The sequence below is a fragment of the Erpetoichthys calabaricus genome, chromosome 17 (genome assembly GCF_900747795.2).
Source record: "Erpetoichthys calabaricus chromosome 17, fErpCal1.3, whole genome shotgun sequence".
Taxonomy (NCBI): domain Eukaryota; kingdom Metazoa; phylum Chordata; class Cladistia; order Polypteriformes; family Polypteridae; genus Erpetoichthys; species Erpetoichthys calabaricus.
In genome coordinates, this window is record NC_041410.2 from 91368484 (window position 1) to 91384803 (window position 16320).

Consider the following 16320-nt stretch of genomic DNA (forward strand, 5'->3'; position numbering starts at 1 on the left):
CACAACTGAGGGCACCGTGGCGGATGTTAGCAGACTTGCTGGCCAACCACAAGCGTTACCTGGTAGGTAACCACCCATATAATCAGATTGTGACACAGACTACGAATGCCGTGAATATATATATATATATATATATATATATATATATACAGTAATCACTCGCTATATCGCGCTTCGCCTTTCGCGGCTTCACTCCATCGCGAATTTTATATGTAAGCATATTTAAATATATATCGCGGATTTTTCGCTGCTTCGCGGGTTTCTGCGGACAATAGGTCTTTTAATTTCTGGTACATGCTTCCTCAGTTGGTTTGCCCAGTTGATTTCATACAAGGGACGCTATTGGCAGATGGCTGAGAAGCTACCCAACTTACTTTTCTTTCTCTCTCTCTTGCGCTGACTATCTGTGATCCTGACGTAGGGGGTGTGAGCAGGGGGGCTGTTCGCACACCTAGACGATATGGACGCTCGTCTAAAAATGCTGAAAGATTATCTTCACGTTGCTACCTTCTGTGTGCAGCTTTTAACTATGCTGCACGGTGCTTCGCATACTTAAAAGCTTAAAGGGCACGTATTGATTTTTTTTATCTGTCTCTCTCTCTCTTTCTCTGCTCCTGACGGAGGGGGTGTGAGCTGCCGCCTTCAACAGCTTTGTGCCGCGGTGCTTCGCATACTTACAAGCCAAACAGACATATTGATTTGTTTGCTTCTTTGAAGAGGAAGATATGTTTGCATTCTTTTAATTGTGAGACGGAACTGTCATCTCTGTCTTGTCATGGAGCACAGTTTAAACTTTTGAAAAAGAGACAAATGTTTGTTTGCAGTGTTTGAATAACGTTCCTGTCTCTCTACAACCTCCTGTGTTTCTGCGCAAATCTGTGACCCAAGCATGACAATATAAAAATAACCATATAAACATATGGTTTCTACTTCGCGGATTTTCCTACTTAGCGGGTGGCTCTGGAACGCAACCCCCGCGATGGAGGAGGGATTACTGTATATATATATATATATATAGTAACACTAGAGGGTGCTGTCACTCCTCGAACACCGCAGACAAATGTCCAAGACACCAAGTAAAAGCACCAAGAGATATTTTAATTTCTTCTTTTCGATATTGTGCCACAGTAGACACCACTAACACCATCATAAATAAATAAATCAATAATCAATAATACAATAAATCCTCCTCTCCTCCCAGCAGCTCCGTCACACTACCACCCAACTCCGGCTCAGCTTGCTGGGTCTGCACCAGTCCTTTAAATAGTCCTTGACCCAGAAGTTCTCCTATCCTTCAGTCCATGTGATTCAATAGCACTTCCAGGTCAGATGAAGCCTTATATTTTTCTTCAGCCCAGAAGTACTTCTTTTCTTCCGTCTCCGTGACTTGGGAGAAAATAAAAATCCCCGGGTCTCCCTGCAGCGTCACCCGATGGCACCCACGGCACCCAGCAGGGCTGTGAGGTCGAACTCCATCTCCCATGATGCCCTACGGGAATCCGGGGCACCTCCATGCTGCATGGAGGACTCCATCTAGCGGCCTGGATATGTTAGCCGGGATAAGCTGCCGGCTGCCTCTCATAATATATATTGTGGGGAACAGTCCGGACACAGACAGGTAGACAGCGTTAAATGCACCACAACATGTTTATTTACACAATTATTTACAATTATGCCACACACAACCCATTGCCACAGCACCAATCACCCCAAAGTCCAGGCCCTCAACAATGCCTCTCTTTTCAGGTCCGCCTCCACTCCTCTCCTCCAAGCTCTTGCCTTCTTCCTCCCGACTCCAGCCATTGAATGCTCCCGATTAGCTTCCGCCAGCCCTTCCTGGTGTGGCGGAAATACCGGCTGCACCCCCGAAGCACCCCGGGTGTCCCTGGTCTTCGTTCCCCCAGCACTTCCGGGTGTGGCAGAAGTGCTGAGGGTCAGGGCTCCATAGGCATCCGGGCACCCCCTGGCGGTGACCACAGGCCCCTACCGGGTTGAGCTTCCAAACTCTGTTCCTGTGGTCCTCATACCATCCAGGGCGGCTGCCCTCTTGTGGTCCAGAGGAGGCAGTTGCACATTGGCAGTTGCAGTTGGCTTAATTCCTTAATTAGATAGGAGGCCAGCCTAAGGATGACACAAGAAACAGGGCAGAGATCATCCTGTTTCACCCAAAAGACAGGTAGAAGATGCCAATGTGACAGTGGGTATGCTGGCGTCCCAGATGAGTATTGTTCCTGGGTCTAACATGGCTGCATTCAGGTCCTAATCTGGGATGTTGAGTTGGTTTGTATCAGCGTGTGCTCCTAACCTCTCTCTCTCTAACATGGGATTGTATAATGAAAGGACAGGGGGAGACTACCCAGCAGGATGATGGGCTCCCCCAATACAATAGGAGGCAGCTTCCCTGGGCACACTTGGTGTCATAGTCCTCAAGAACAGCCTTGTTGGGTTCAGTGGGGGCCGCCAGGGAAGGCTACAGGGATTCTTCTTCCCTGCTTTATGGGATGTCCGCTTGCACTATCACTGGAAGGACTAACCGGGTCCGGGATCAAAGACGCTGCTCGACCTCATCCAGGTGAGTCTGGTAGAAGTGGGCAAAGCTCACCTGGGATGCGTAGAGGAGGAAGAGAAAAAGTGAAGAGAATTGTGTCTATTGCACTATTGGAACCTTTGTGGAAGGTAATAAATAATAAATCATAAAAATAAAAAACAAAATAAATAAATAGAACAATACAATAGTAAACCGGCTTTATTTAAATGGTTGACTGGGGTTGGGTGCTCTCTGGCGCCCTCTAGGGTTCACAATATATCTACAGTACTGTGTGTGTATGAGAATATAATCTTAAATATAAATACAGGGACGGGCAAACAGCAGGTTTACAGTTGGCCATTAATTTCAGCACTTCTGAGAAATGCACTGTGCCTTTGTGACATTCTTTTGAGTTAATAAAGTTAATAAAGCTATTGGAATAATCATAACCTGCAGGAATGCCAGGTCTGACAATAAAAGCTGGGATGCCAACCGGGTCATTCCCATTTAGTTTAACTGAGAAGGTCAACAAAAACGATGCTTCTTGGCGCCTGGGCTTCTCACCCTCAGGCATTTAAATAAACAGAAGGTTCTCAGCTTTAGCTGCAGATTTAGGGTCTCTTTGTCCGGTGGGTCGCTCTGATCAGGGCAGCCGGGGTTCTTATAGCTGGGGAACTGGAAGGGGCGGGGCTAAGGGTACCACACTGGGTGGGTTCTCGGTGTTTGTGTTGAGAAAAAAGAGAAGAGAATGTTAGCTATGGCGCCCCCTCTCCCCCTGGCGGGCTATCGTACCCCTCGATCGAGCCCCCTAACGTGCATGCGTGACACTAGATATCATTTCTTCCTCCTGGATTATTTGTTTCATTTTTACTGTTTATTTTTCATAAATAATCACCTATTGAGTCAGAAGCAGTGTGTAAGCAGTGGGATTTCAAGTCTGCTCGCCATTAGTGTCAGCGCCCCCCCAGTCCCAGCTGGGTTATTACAATACCTCGATGGAGCCCGTGAGGAGATCCTCCCAATACGCATGCATCACAATATATATATATATATTGTAATGGACGGTTGGGTGGAACTGGCCTCCCGACCAGGTTGGTGGGTTTCTTGGCACACCCCTGTAAAATGGCTGGACAAGATGAGAATGACAGTCGGAGCTGCACGCTCCCCCCAAACTGCCAGGTGGCAACGTCTTGGGACTGGAACAAGGAGAATCAAATTCAACGGTGTGTGCTCATCACTCACAATGACTGAGAAACCAGTAGGCAGCAGACCGTTAACCATGGCACTGCCGTGCCACCCAGTAGACGAGTATGATTATAGGGGATAGCCAGACATTTCTGTTCATCTCCATTTAAAAAATCAAAAATGAATGAAAAGTGAATACGGCAGTACAGCAAGCAGTTTGTGCCCAACGTTCAAACCACTGACCGGTGAAGTGGATCTCATTGATCTCTTCTCATACCAGTGGTGCCCGTCAAGGGGTGGGATATCTTAGGGAGCAAGTAAACAGTCACTTCTTGAAGGTAATGAGGAAAAAATGGGCCAACAGAAGGATCTGAGCAACTCTGACAAGGGACAAACTGTGATGGCCGGACCACTGTGGTCAGAGCGTCTGCAAAATGGCAGCTCTTGGGAGATGTTCCTGCTACGCAGTGGTCAGTACCTACTAAAAGTGATCCAAGGAAGGACAACTGGTGAACCAGTGATGGTGTCATGGGTGCCCCAGATTGATTAGAGAAGGCCAGCCCATCTGGTCCGGTCTCACGGTAGAGCAACTGGAGCACAAATTGCTGGAAAACATCATGCCGGGCGTGAGAGAGAAAAAGGTGTCGGAACACACAGGGCATCGCTGCCTCCTGTGTAGTCCCAGACCGGTCAGAGTGGCCATGCTGACCCCTGTCCACCACCGAAGCCACCTACAATGGGCATGTCAGGCTCAGAGGTGAACCATGGAGCAACAGAAGAAGCTGACTGGTCTGATGAGCTACATTTTAATTTTAGATCATGTGGACGGCTGGCTGTGCATGTGTCATTTACCTGGGTAAGAGATGGCATCAGGATGAATTGTGGGAAGAAGGCAATGGGACGGAGGGAGTGTGACACTCGGGATAAAGTTCTGGTGGCATTCATGCGGATGTTACTTCGATGCGTACCACCTACCTTGCAGACCACCTTCACGGCAACGGCATTCCCTGATGGCAGTGGCCTCCTTCAGAGCCCTGACACCCTGCAGGAATTGCTCAGGGATGGTTTGAGGAACACAACCAAGTCAAGGTGTTGACTTGGGTCTCCATTATTCCCCAGATCTCAGTCCGATTGAGGGGGACAGTGGGATGTGCTGGGAAATCAAGTCTGGTCCACGGGGGCCCCACCTCACCACTTACAGGAGTTAAAGGACCTGCTGCTAATGTCTTGGTGACAAGAGGACACCTTCAGAGGTCTTGAGGAGCCCACGCCTTGACGGGTCAGATGTGTTTTGGCGGCCCAAGGTGGGGGGGGGGGGGGGGCTACACCATATCAGACAGGGGGCTTTAAAAGCCCTCTATGGCTCTATGGTCGGTGTGCTGCTCCACAATCCTGAACAGGATATACCATCATGGTGCTGGTGCTGGTGCTGCTGGTGGTAATGGTGATGGTGGTGGGCTCCTCCAGTCACATAAAAATTACGACTGCATTAAAAAAGAAAGGTTCAACTGTAGTATATCTATAAAATAGAAATAAATTCTATCCGGTGACAGGCCTAGCCCATGAAAAATCAATGTTCATCGTAATTGAATTTTTACAGTTAATAATCTGTGAGAATTTCAGCGGTAAGAAATTCAATTTACAGCTGCCATTAAAAGCGATTAAAGTTGAGCAATTAAGGGATTTTCCTTTTTTGTCTTTTCTGTTTTGTTTTTTTTTTTTAGTAAAATAGGCAAATGAAACGTAAACGTACGGGAGTTCAGATCGTGTTTGTTGAGTTTTACCCATCCACGCGTTCTGTTTATGTATTTTATGTTCTTTCTCTAAATCGGTTAAAGGAGGCGCGCTGCTAATTTCTCTTTTTTATGCCTACAGCGGCTTATCAAGTAATGGCCGGGCCGTCTTTATTATTTCACCGAGGGGCGTTTATCATCTTGCATTTTTAATACATACGTTTATATGATACCCGTACCTGCCAAGTGATATAAAGAGTACATGACGCGTGTCGCGCCCAAACTGGGCCTCGTCGGGTGTACCCTCCTGAGACATCAGCACACCCTGGGGGGGTTGTTGCGCCACAGCAGCTGGTTCACTTACAGGACGGCGTGAAGATCCGAGTATTACATGCATAGGTCTGATCACAATCTGAGTGCCTGGGTGGCTGCCTACCAGGTCACGCTTGAGGTTGGCACAAATCCGCCACATCCCCTCAGTTGCGAGCAGCAGCTCATCCCTCTCCCACTTGGACAGAGGCAGTGGTGCTGTAAGAATTATGTTTCTAGACTTCTCTAGCGCCTTCAACACCATCCAACCTCTGCTCCTTAGGGACAAGCTGACAGAGATGGGAGTAGATTCATACCTGGTGGCATGGACCGTGGACTATCTTAAAGACAGACCTCAGTATGTGCGTCTCAGGAACTGCAGGTCTGACATTGTGGTCAGCAAGACAGGAGCGCCGCAGCGGACTGTGCTTTCTCTGGTCCTGTTCAGCCTATATACATCGGACTTCCAACACAACTCGGAGTCCTGCCACGTGCAAAAGTTTGCTGACAACACTGCTATCATGGGCTGCAACAGGAGTGGGCAGGAGGAGGAGTATAGGAACCTCATCAAGGACTTTGTTAAATGGTGCGACTCAAACCACCTACACCTGAACACCAGCAACAAGGAGCTGGTGGTGGATTTTAGGAGGCCCAGGCACTTAATGGACCCTGTGATCATCAGAGATGACTGTGTGCAGAGGGTACAGACCTATAAATACCTGGGAGTGCAGCTGGATGATAAATTAGACTGGACTGCCAATACTGATGTTCTGTACAAGAAAGGACAGAGCCGACTATACTTCCTTAGAAGGCTGGCGTCCTTCAACATCTGCAATAAGATGCTGCGGATGTTCTATCAGACGGTTGTGGTTTTTTTGCGCCATTCCCTTGCTGAAAGTGGGTGTCCTCATCTGCCTATTTGATGGGTACGGGCTGAAGAGGGTCCCACATATGATGAGGGAGAAATCCTGTTTTTCCTCCTGCAGCCTTGTGCGTTTGGTTTATTGGGGGTTTTCAGTTGTCCCCATGTACACCTCAAGTGTGTGTGTGTCTGCGTGATGAGACCCTACAAGGACTGCCATATGTCTAATGCTGCTGGGAATGGTGCTGTGAACCGGATTCAGCCGACTATGTTATGTTATGCTACGTTAAGGTGGTCCCATACCCAGCAGCCATTTGGATGACTTATTAACCACCACTATGGACATTACGTCAACACACCCTGACTTTTTTTTTTTTTTTTGAAGCCCACCCGACGGCCGCGGAGAGCTGCAGACAGCGCTGTACGTGCTTTTAGACTTCGCAGGGACTAATGAAGGGTAAATCACCCTTCATCCTGTGCAGTAGTGCGCCTCCGCAGCACGGTAAATCTCCGATGAATGACTAATGAGAGATCATATGATTGACTCTCCCTCACCGGGCTGGAAATGATTCATTCAAAATGTACATTCCCTGTGACAGTTCAACACTGCGCCTTGATTTGTGATTGGGACTCTTGTGACGTTCCTTTAGGAAGAGGAAGGCTGAAGAGTGGGGACGCCGTCCCCAGCCGTAATCACCCATTCCTCATCGCAGTGCTGTGTGTGTGTCCCAGTGCTTTAGTGGACCCCCTAAGGAGTTCCATTTCTTCCACTTTTGAATAAGGACACAAGTCAGTGTCGGCATGACAGGTCAGTGCCAAGGACATCATTGGTCAACGCGTCCTAGGGCCCTGCTGGCGATTTGAGCTTTTCGGTGCTCAGATTTTTTATGAATTACACCAAAGTACACGGCATTGCCCACATATCTTTGAATAGTGGGGTAAATGTAAGAAGAGAGACCCTCGTGGACCCTTTTGTCATTGCTGGCAGTCCCATCTGTCACCTCCACTAACCTCTCCACCAAAGTCTCTGCTCTCTCATGACCATAATTGTGGTAACCCCATGCTGGATGTTGAACCCTACATGCCACTTCTTTGTACTTTCTGGTTTTATGTGGTTTCATGAACAAATGTTTAATAGCATGTCACGTAAGCTGAACGGCTTTATTGAATTACTGAATCATTTGTACAGCATTGTAACCAGTAGGGGTCACCAAACCCCAGGCCCAATAACGGCCAACACAGTCACGGCTGTGAAGAAAAACAATTTTGGACGGCGTTTTCCCTTGCCCGGACGCGGGTCACCGGGGCCCCACTCTGGAGCCAGGCCTGGAGGTGGGGCTCAATGGCGAGCGCCTGGTGGCCGGGCCTGCACCCATGGGGCTCGGCCGGGCACAGCCCGAAGAGGCAACGTGGGTCCCCCTTCCCATGGGCTCACCACCTATGGGAGGGGCCAAGGAGGTCGGGTGCAGTGTGAGTTGGGTGGTGGCCGAAGGCGGGGACCTTGGCGGTCCGATCCTCGGCTACAGAAGCTGGCTCTTGGGACGTGGAATGTCACCTCTCTGAAGGGGAAGGAGTCTGAGCTAGTGCGCGAAGTTGAGAGGTTCCGGCTAGATATAGTCAGACTCACCTCGACGCACAGCTTGGACTCTGGAACCAATCTCCTTGAGAGGGGCTGGACTCTGTACCACTCTGGAGTTGCCCCCGGTGAGAGGCACCGAGCAGGTGTAGGTATACTTATTGCCCCCCAACTTGGAGCCTGTACATTGAGGTTTACCCCGGTGGACAAGAGGGTAGCCTCCCTTCGCCTTCGGGTGGGGGGACGGGTCCTAACTGTTGTTTGTGCGTATGCACCGAACAGCAGTTTGGAGTACCCACCCTTTTTGGAGTCCCTGGAGGGGGTGCTAGAGGGCATACCTTCTGGGGACTCCCTCGTACTGCTGGGAGACTTCAATGCTCACGTGGGCAATGACAGTGAGACCTGGAAGGGCGTGATTGGGAGGAATGGCCCCCCTGATCTGAACCCGAGCGGTGTTTTGTTATTGGACTTCTGTGCTCGTCACGGATTGTCCATAACGAACACCATGTTCAAGCATAGGGGTGTTCATATGTGCACTTGGCACCAGGACACCCTAGGCCTCAGTTCGATGACCGACTTTGTGGTCGTGTCGTCGGACTTGCGGCCACATGTCTTGGACACTCGGGTGAAGAGAGGGGCGGAGCTGTCAACTGATCACCACCTGGTGGTGAGTTGGCTTCGATGGTGGGGGAGGATGCCAGTCAGGCCTGGTAGGCCCAAACGTGTTGTGAGGGTCTGCTGGGAACGTCTGGCAGAGCCCCCTGTCAGAAGTAGCTTCAACTCCCACCTCCGGCAGAACTTCGACCACATCCCGAAGGAGGTGGAGGACATTAAGTCCGAATGGGCCATGTTCCGTGCCTCTATTGTTGAGGCGGCTGACCGGAGCTGTGGCCGTAAGGTGGTCGGTGCCTGTCGTGGCGGCAATCCCCGAACCCGTTGGTGGACACCGGCGGTGAAGGATGCCGTCAAGCTGAAGGAGGAGTCCTACAGGACCCTTTTGTCCTGTGGGACCCCGGAGGCAGCTGATAGGTACCGGCAGGCCAAGCGGAATGCGGCTTTGGTGGTTGCTGAGGCAAAAACTCGGGCGTGGGAGGAGTTTGGGGAGGCCATGGAGAACGACTTTCAGACGGCTTCGAGGAGATTCTGGTCCACCATCCGGCGTCTCAGGAAGGGGAAGCAGTGCAGTGTCAACACTATATATGGTGGGGATGGTGCGCTGCTGACCTCGACTCGGGACGTTGTGGGTCGGTGGGGGGAGTACTTCGAAGACCTCCTCAATCCCATTAACATGCCTTCCAATGAGGAAGCAGAGCCTGGGGACTCAGAGGTGGGCTCCCCCATCTCTGGGACTGAGGTCACCGAGGTGGTCAAAAAACTCCTTGGTGGCAGGGCCCCGGGGGTGGATGAGATACGCCCGGAGTTCCTCAAGGCTCTGGATGTTGTAGGACTGTCTTGGCTGACACGCCTCTGCAACATCGCATGGACATCAGGGACAGTGCCTCTGGATTGGCAGACCGGGGTGGTGGTCCCCCTCTTTAAGAAGGGGGACCGGAGGGTGTGTTCCAACTACAGAGGGATCACACTCCTCAGCCTCCCTGGAAAAGTCTATTCAGGGGTCCTGGAGAGGAGGGTCCGTCGGATAGTCGAACCTCGGATTCAGGAGGAACAGTGTAGTTTCGTCCTAGTCGTGGAACAGTGGACCAGCTCTACACCCTTAGCAGGGTCCTGGAGGGTGCATGGGAGTTTGCCCAACCAGTCTACATGTGTTTTGTGGACTTGGAAAAGGCATTCGACCGTGTCCCTCGGGGAATCCTGTGGGGGGTACTCCGAGAGTATGGGGTACCGGCCCCCCTGATAAGGGCTGTTCGGTCCCTGTACGATCGGTGCCAGAGCTTGGTCCGCATTGCCGGCAGTAAGTCGAACCCGTTTCCAGTGAGAGTTGGACTCCGCCAGGGCTGCCCTTTGTCACCGATTCTGTTCATAACTTTTATGGACAGAATTTCTAGGCGCAGCCAGAGCGTTGTGGGGGTCCGGTTTGGTGGGCTCAGGATTGGGTCACTGCTTTTTGCAGATGATGTTGTCCTGTTTGCTTCATCAGGCCGTGATCTTCAGCTCTCTCTGGATCGGTTCGCAGCCGAGTGTGAAGTGGCTGGGATGAGAATCAGCACCTCCAAATCCGAGACCATGGTCCTCAACCGGAAAAGGGTGGAGTGCCCTCTCAGGGTTGGTAGCGAGATCCTGCCCCAAGTGGAGGAGTTCAAGTATCTCGGGGTCTTGTTCACGAGTGAGGGAAGAATGGAGCGTGAGATCAACAGGCGGATTGGTGCGGCATCCGCAGTGATGCAGGCTCTGCATCGGTCTGTCGTGGTGAAAAAGGAGCTGAGCCATAAGGCGAAGCTCTCAATTTACCAGTCGATCTATGTTCCTACCCTCACCTATGGTCATGAGCTATGGGTAGTGACCGAAAGAACGAGATCGCGAATACAAGCGGCTGAAATGAGTTTCCTCCGCAGGGTGTCTGGGCTTTCCCTTAAAGATAGGGTGAGAAGCTCAGTCATCTGGGAGGGGCTCAGAGTAGAGCCGCTGCTCCTCCGCATCGAGAGGAGTCAGATGAGGTGGCTCGGGCATCTGATCAGGATGCTTCCTGGACGCCTCCCTGGTGAGGTGTTCCGGGCACGTCTAACCGGGAGGAGGCCCCGGGGAAGACCCAGGACACGCTGGAGGGACTATGTCTCCCGGCTGGCCTGGGAACGCTTCGGGATTCTCCCGGAAGAGCTAGAAGAAGTGGCCGGGGAGAGGGAAGTCTGGGCATCTCTGCTCAAAGCTGCTGCCCCCGCGACCCGACCTCGGATAAGCGGGAGACAATGGATGGATGGACAGTCACGGCTTCCAATTTTTTAAACCCACCAAACAACTTTGGCGGACCTATGCCCGGCCGGGATGCCACTTTGACACTGGGACTTGGGGAGCATCCATGGGATGCACACTACGTCCCCCGGAATGCGTGGTGGCAGCCCTCCTGGGTTACATGGGGGCCACAGGCGTGGGACTTCAGGGCTCAGTCCTACTGGGCTCCGTGGCCACCACCGGGAGGAGCTGCACGGCTTAAAGAGCCCACGTGGGCCGGAAGTGCTGCCTGAATCAGGTTAATTATCACCTGAAGCACTTCCGGATGGGCTATAAAAGGAGCCTGCAGCTACCACTCTGGATGCCAGAGCCAGGAGGAGGAGGACAAAGCTGCCTGGGAGGAGTGGTTGAAGGCGAGTGATTTTTGTGGCGCGGTTTTCTTTTATTTTGTGTGTTTTTTGGGGTACTGTGCTGTAGCTGAGGAACACAGGGAAGACGTGATCCCCAGCAGAAGATCAGAATAAATATTTTTATTAAGTGCCTTGAGCATGGGAAAGGCGCTATATAAATAAAATGTATTATTATTATTATTTTTGTTTGTTTTCACCTGTGCCTCCGGTGTCAGTCTGTGTTCGGGTCGGCGCCAACCAAGCGCTTCAGCCACACACCTTATAAAATGAAGCACAGTCCATATTCTTTAATGAAACAATGAACCTCCTACCTCTCTTTTTCCCTCCAGTGGCTCCTTATATGCTGGACCTGCAAAGGATTTGTGTTGAGCACTTCGAGATAGTCCTCCCCTGGACTCCATTTCCCATGAAGCCTTGTGGGTCTCCAATCCGGGATGCCTCTAGCGGACCACTGCCACCTAACATATGGGGTGGATGGAAGTGCTTCATGGACTCCGGCATCTGCTCATTCATCCCCTGGCACCTTTCCATCATCTAGTCGTTCAGCCAGGATGCCCCATCTGTCCTCTATGGCACTCATGGCATGTAATCGGAGAAGAATGACCATGATGTGTGTTGGCACCCTCTACTGAACCCCTGTTTGGGATAACATCTTTAAAACTTCAAACACTCTGTAGGTTAACTTCATGCCCAGGTTCAGCTGTTTTAGAGTCACGCCTGGTTTTTATGGTGTTGACATCCCATTACGACTCCCCAGTGAAGTTCTTGAAACTCAGAGAAGTCAATGAACGATAATATAAATATAAAATTTCACAAAAGCAGACCTAACTGTTTATGTGAACACTTCTGTGAACGAGAGACTTCGGTTTTGGACTTTGAATCCACTTACATACCTTTCTGAAAATGTCTTCACTTTGTCATCACAGGTTTTTGAGCGTCGACTAAACGGCTAGAAATGGCAAATGTCTCCATTTAAATTTAAATCTACAACACGTGGCAGCCCCGAGTCAGGAAAGGTCGGTGGCTATGGAATATGTGGGGGTGCCAGCACGGCTCTCCCCGTTTACTTAAATCAACACTCGATGGCATAAGAAAACAATCGAAAAAGGTAAGAGAGGGGTGGGTGGGGGTCCTTGGATTAACTCGCTTTGTCCTTTGCTCAAGTCACCTCCACGATAAGTGACGCCTTCTTTTGAAGCCCCAGGGACCCGGAAGCTGTCTCAAGACTGTGGAGGAAGAAAATGACAAGACAGTTAGCGGCATTGCCCCCTCTCGGCCCTGGGGTGGTGTCACATAACCCGAGTAAAGCTTGGAAAGTGAACCTCAGATGCGCCAAGTGTGCCAAGGGGTCCGAATGCTTCCTGAGTGCATTGAGAGGGCATGCAAACTCTACGGGAGACTCCTAACCCAGGAAAGATGGTTCTTTAGGGTACCAACGCTAACCGCTACCCTAAATTCATGTCGCCTTTATTTTAGGTTATGAAAGCTGCAGAGAGTCGAGGATGGGTTTCACAAAACATTTTGCAGGCAGCCATTTCACACAATGGAAGATTAACACGTGTGGTGCAGAGTCCCTCCCAGGGGGACCCTTGAGTGTGCTGGAACTGCAAGACGCATAGGAAAACTAATGAGATGTGCTATTCTGCTTCTCTGCCATTTTTAGGATCAGCAGGGAAGACCGCCGAGAGTGGCGAGCAGGCTTGGAATCCCGCCGCTTACGCATTCCTTCTGACTCAAGAGGTGATTATTAAATATAAACCAGTAAAAATGAAACAAATAATCCGGTAGGAACAGATGATATATAGTGTCACGCATGCGGATTGGAAGCATCTCCTCACAGACTCGATCGAGGGGTATGATAACCCGCCAGGGTGAGAGGGGGCGCTGTTGCTAACATTCTCTTCTCCTCCTATCCCCACAGCACTGAGGAACCGCCCAGTGAGGTACACTTATAGCATGCAAACAGGAAGGGGCGGGGCTAAGACACAGGTGTCCAACTCCAGTCCTCAAGGGCAGCAGCGGCTGCAGGTTTTCATTCTAACCATCTTCTTCATTAGTGAGCTGTTTTTGCTGCTAATTCACTTCTTTTGCCTCAGTTTTAATTGACGTGACTCAGACCCCTTAGTTCAGGGGTGTCCAACTCTGGACCTGGTGGGCTGCAGTGACTACAGGTTTTCATTCTAACCATCTTCTTCATTAGTGAGCTGTTTTTGCTGCTAATTCACTTCTTTTGCCTCAGTTTTAATTGACGTGACTCAGACCCCTTAGTTCAAGGGTGTCCAACTCTGGACCTGGTGGGCTGCAGTGACTATAGGTTTTCATTCTAACCATCTTCTTCATTAGTGAGCTCTTTTTGCTGCCGATTAACTTGTTTTGCCTCAGTCTTAATTGACGTGACTCAGACCCCTTAGTTCAGGGGTGTCCAACTCTGGACCTGGTGGGCTGCAGTGACTATAGGTTTTCATTCTAACCATCTTCTTCATTAGTGAGCTGTTTTTGCTGCTAATTCACTTCTTTTGCCTCAGTCTTAATTGACGTGACTCAGACCCCTTAGTTCAGGGGTGTCCAACTCTGGACCTGGTGGGCTGCAGTGACTACAGGTTTTCATTCTAACCATCTTCTTCATTAGTGAGCTGTTTTTGCTGCTAATTCAATTCTTTTGCCTCAGTTTTAATTGACGTGACTCAGACCCCTTAGTTCAGGGGTGTCCAACTCTGGCCCTGGTGGGCCACAGTGACTACAGGTTTTCATTCTAACCATCTTCTTCATTATAGAGCTCTTTTTGCTGCCGATTAACTTGTTTTGCCTCAGTCTTAATTGACGTGACTCAGACCCCTTAGTTCAAGGGTGTCCAACTCTGGACCTGGTGGGCTGCAGTGACTACAGGTTTTCATTCTAACCATCTTCTTCATTAGTGAGCTGTTTTTGCTGCTAATTCAATTCTTTTGCCTCAGTTTTAATTGACGTGACTCAGGCCCCTTAGTTCAAGGGTGTCCAACTCTGGCCCTGGTGGGCCACAGTGACTACAGGTTTTCATTCTAACCATCTTCTTCATTAGTGAGCTCTTTTTGCTGCCGATTAACTTGTTTTGCCTCAGTCTTAATTGACGTGACTCAGACCCCTTAGTTCAGGGGTGTCCAACTCTGGCCCTGGTGGGCCACAGTGACTACAGGTTTTCATTCTAACCATCTTCTTCATTAGTGAGCTCTTTTTGCTGCCGATTAACTTGTTTTGCCTCAGTCTTAATTGACGTGACTCAGACCCCTTAGTTCAAGGGTGTCCAACTCTGGCCCTGGTGGGCCACAGTGACTACAGGTTTTCATTCTAACCATCTTCTTCATTAGTGAGCTCTTTTTGCTGCCGATTAACTTGTTTTGCCTCAGTCTTAATTGACGTGACTCAGACCCCTTAGTTTAGGGGTGTCCAACTCTGGCCCTGGTGGGCCGCAGTGGCTGCAGGTTTTCATTCTAACCATCTTCTTCATTAGTGGGCCGTTTTTACTGCTAATTAACTTCTTTTGCTTTAGTTTTAATTAACTTGACTCAGGCCCCTTAATTGTCTCTTTTTCCTTAATTAGTAGCCAAACAATAATGAGACATTCAAACAAGCCACCATGTAGCGGTCAGGGGCCGCTAAGATTCACACCGTCAAAGATGACGGCGATTTATTTATTTTAATAAAAGAGATCCCAGGAACGTCCCCAGCCTTGGATCGACCCACACACACTCATAACAGAGACAATAAAGCACACTGGGAAAGGCAAACAATTACAAATATAATGACCCAAAATAATTAATGAAAACCGTAATACCACCCCTGACCCCTTCGGCGATATTACATTTAACATATAAACACAAACACCACACAGCAAAGTCCATATAAACCAAACCGGATGAAGATGAAAAGTGACCAAGTTAAGTCCAGCGATCTGTATGTTGAAAGGGAGAAGGAAAAATACAGTCCTACCGGTAGTTACTGATGATGAGGATGAAATCAGATGGATGGTTCAGGAGCGCTCCACTCTTCCGGAAAACCAATGATCCAACACAGTTCTCAGTGCACAGGCAGACAGACGATCCAGACCCCAACTAACGAATACAGTCCAGGACACAAAGATTAGAGTTCCAATAACAGCAGGCAGAAACGACAGATAACCGCAACACACACCGCACCAAACAACACAAACTTTTTTTTCCCTTTTGCCCTCTGCCCTCCTTTTAACTACCTGTGGCCACCTTTGACCCCAGCAGCCCCAGCAAGGACTGCTGGGAGATGCAGTTCTTATAAAGTAGCACTGCTACAACCATATGACAGAAAAAACAGAAAAATCAACAGATTTGGAAATGTCTGCTGTGGCAGAATGAGAGCGGCAACAAGCCATTGAATTAAATAACGGGCTTAATTAACAGCAAGAATCAGCTTCTCATTAAGGGACTGGTTTGAGTGAAATTGGTTGGAGTTTGAAATCCCAGTTTAGCTGGCCATCTGTTGGCTCGTTTCACATCTCATTTCTGTTTGGCTGCCATTTAATGAAGAAAGGAATCAATTTAGAGGACTGAATCCTTAAAAACGGGGCTATTGAAATGAAGGCAAAAGGAGTTAATTAGCAGTGAAAACTGGGCACTGATTAGGAAAAGGGTTAGAATGAAAACCTGTAGCCACTGTGGCCCACCAGGACACCGGAGATGGGCACCCCTGCTATAAGAAGTCTGGCTGCCTTGGAAGGAGGCGTCATTTGCAAACAGAGTGAACCACCGGCCGGAGCTCGAGTGACAGACCCTGATTTCCACGGCAAAGAGCCAATTATCATTTACTGTTTCTTTGCCTAAGTGGGCTGCTAAATAGAAGCCAAGGGTATCCGTCAATAAGGG

General features: G+C 49.6%; 1 protein-coding gene across 1 annotated transcript in view; it reads left to right on the forward strand.

Annotated features, from left to right (window-relative positions):
- LOC114667644 (cortexin domain-containing 1) overlaps positions 1-16320 on the forward strand; it is a 60478-nt gene that overhangs the window by 8584 nt on the left and 35574 nt on the right. The window lies entirely within an intron of this gene.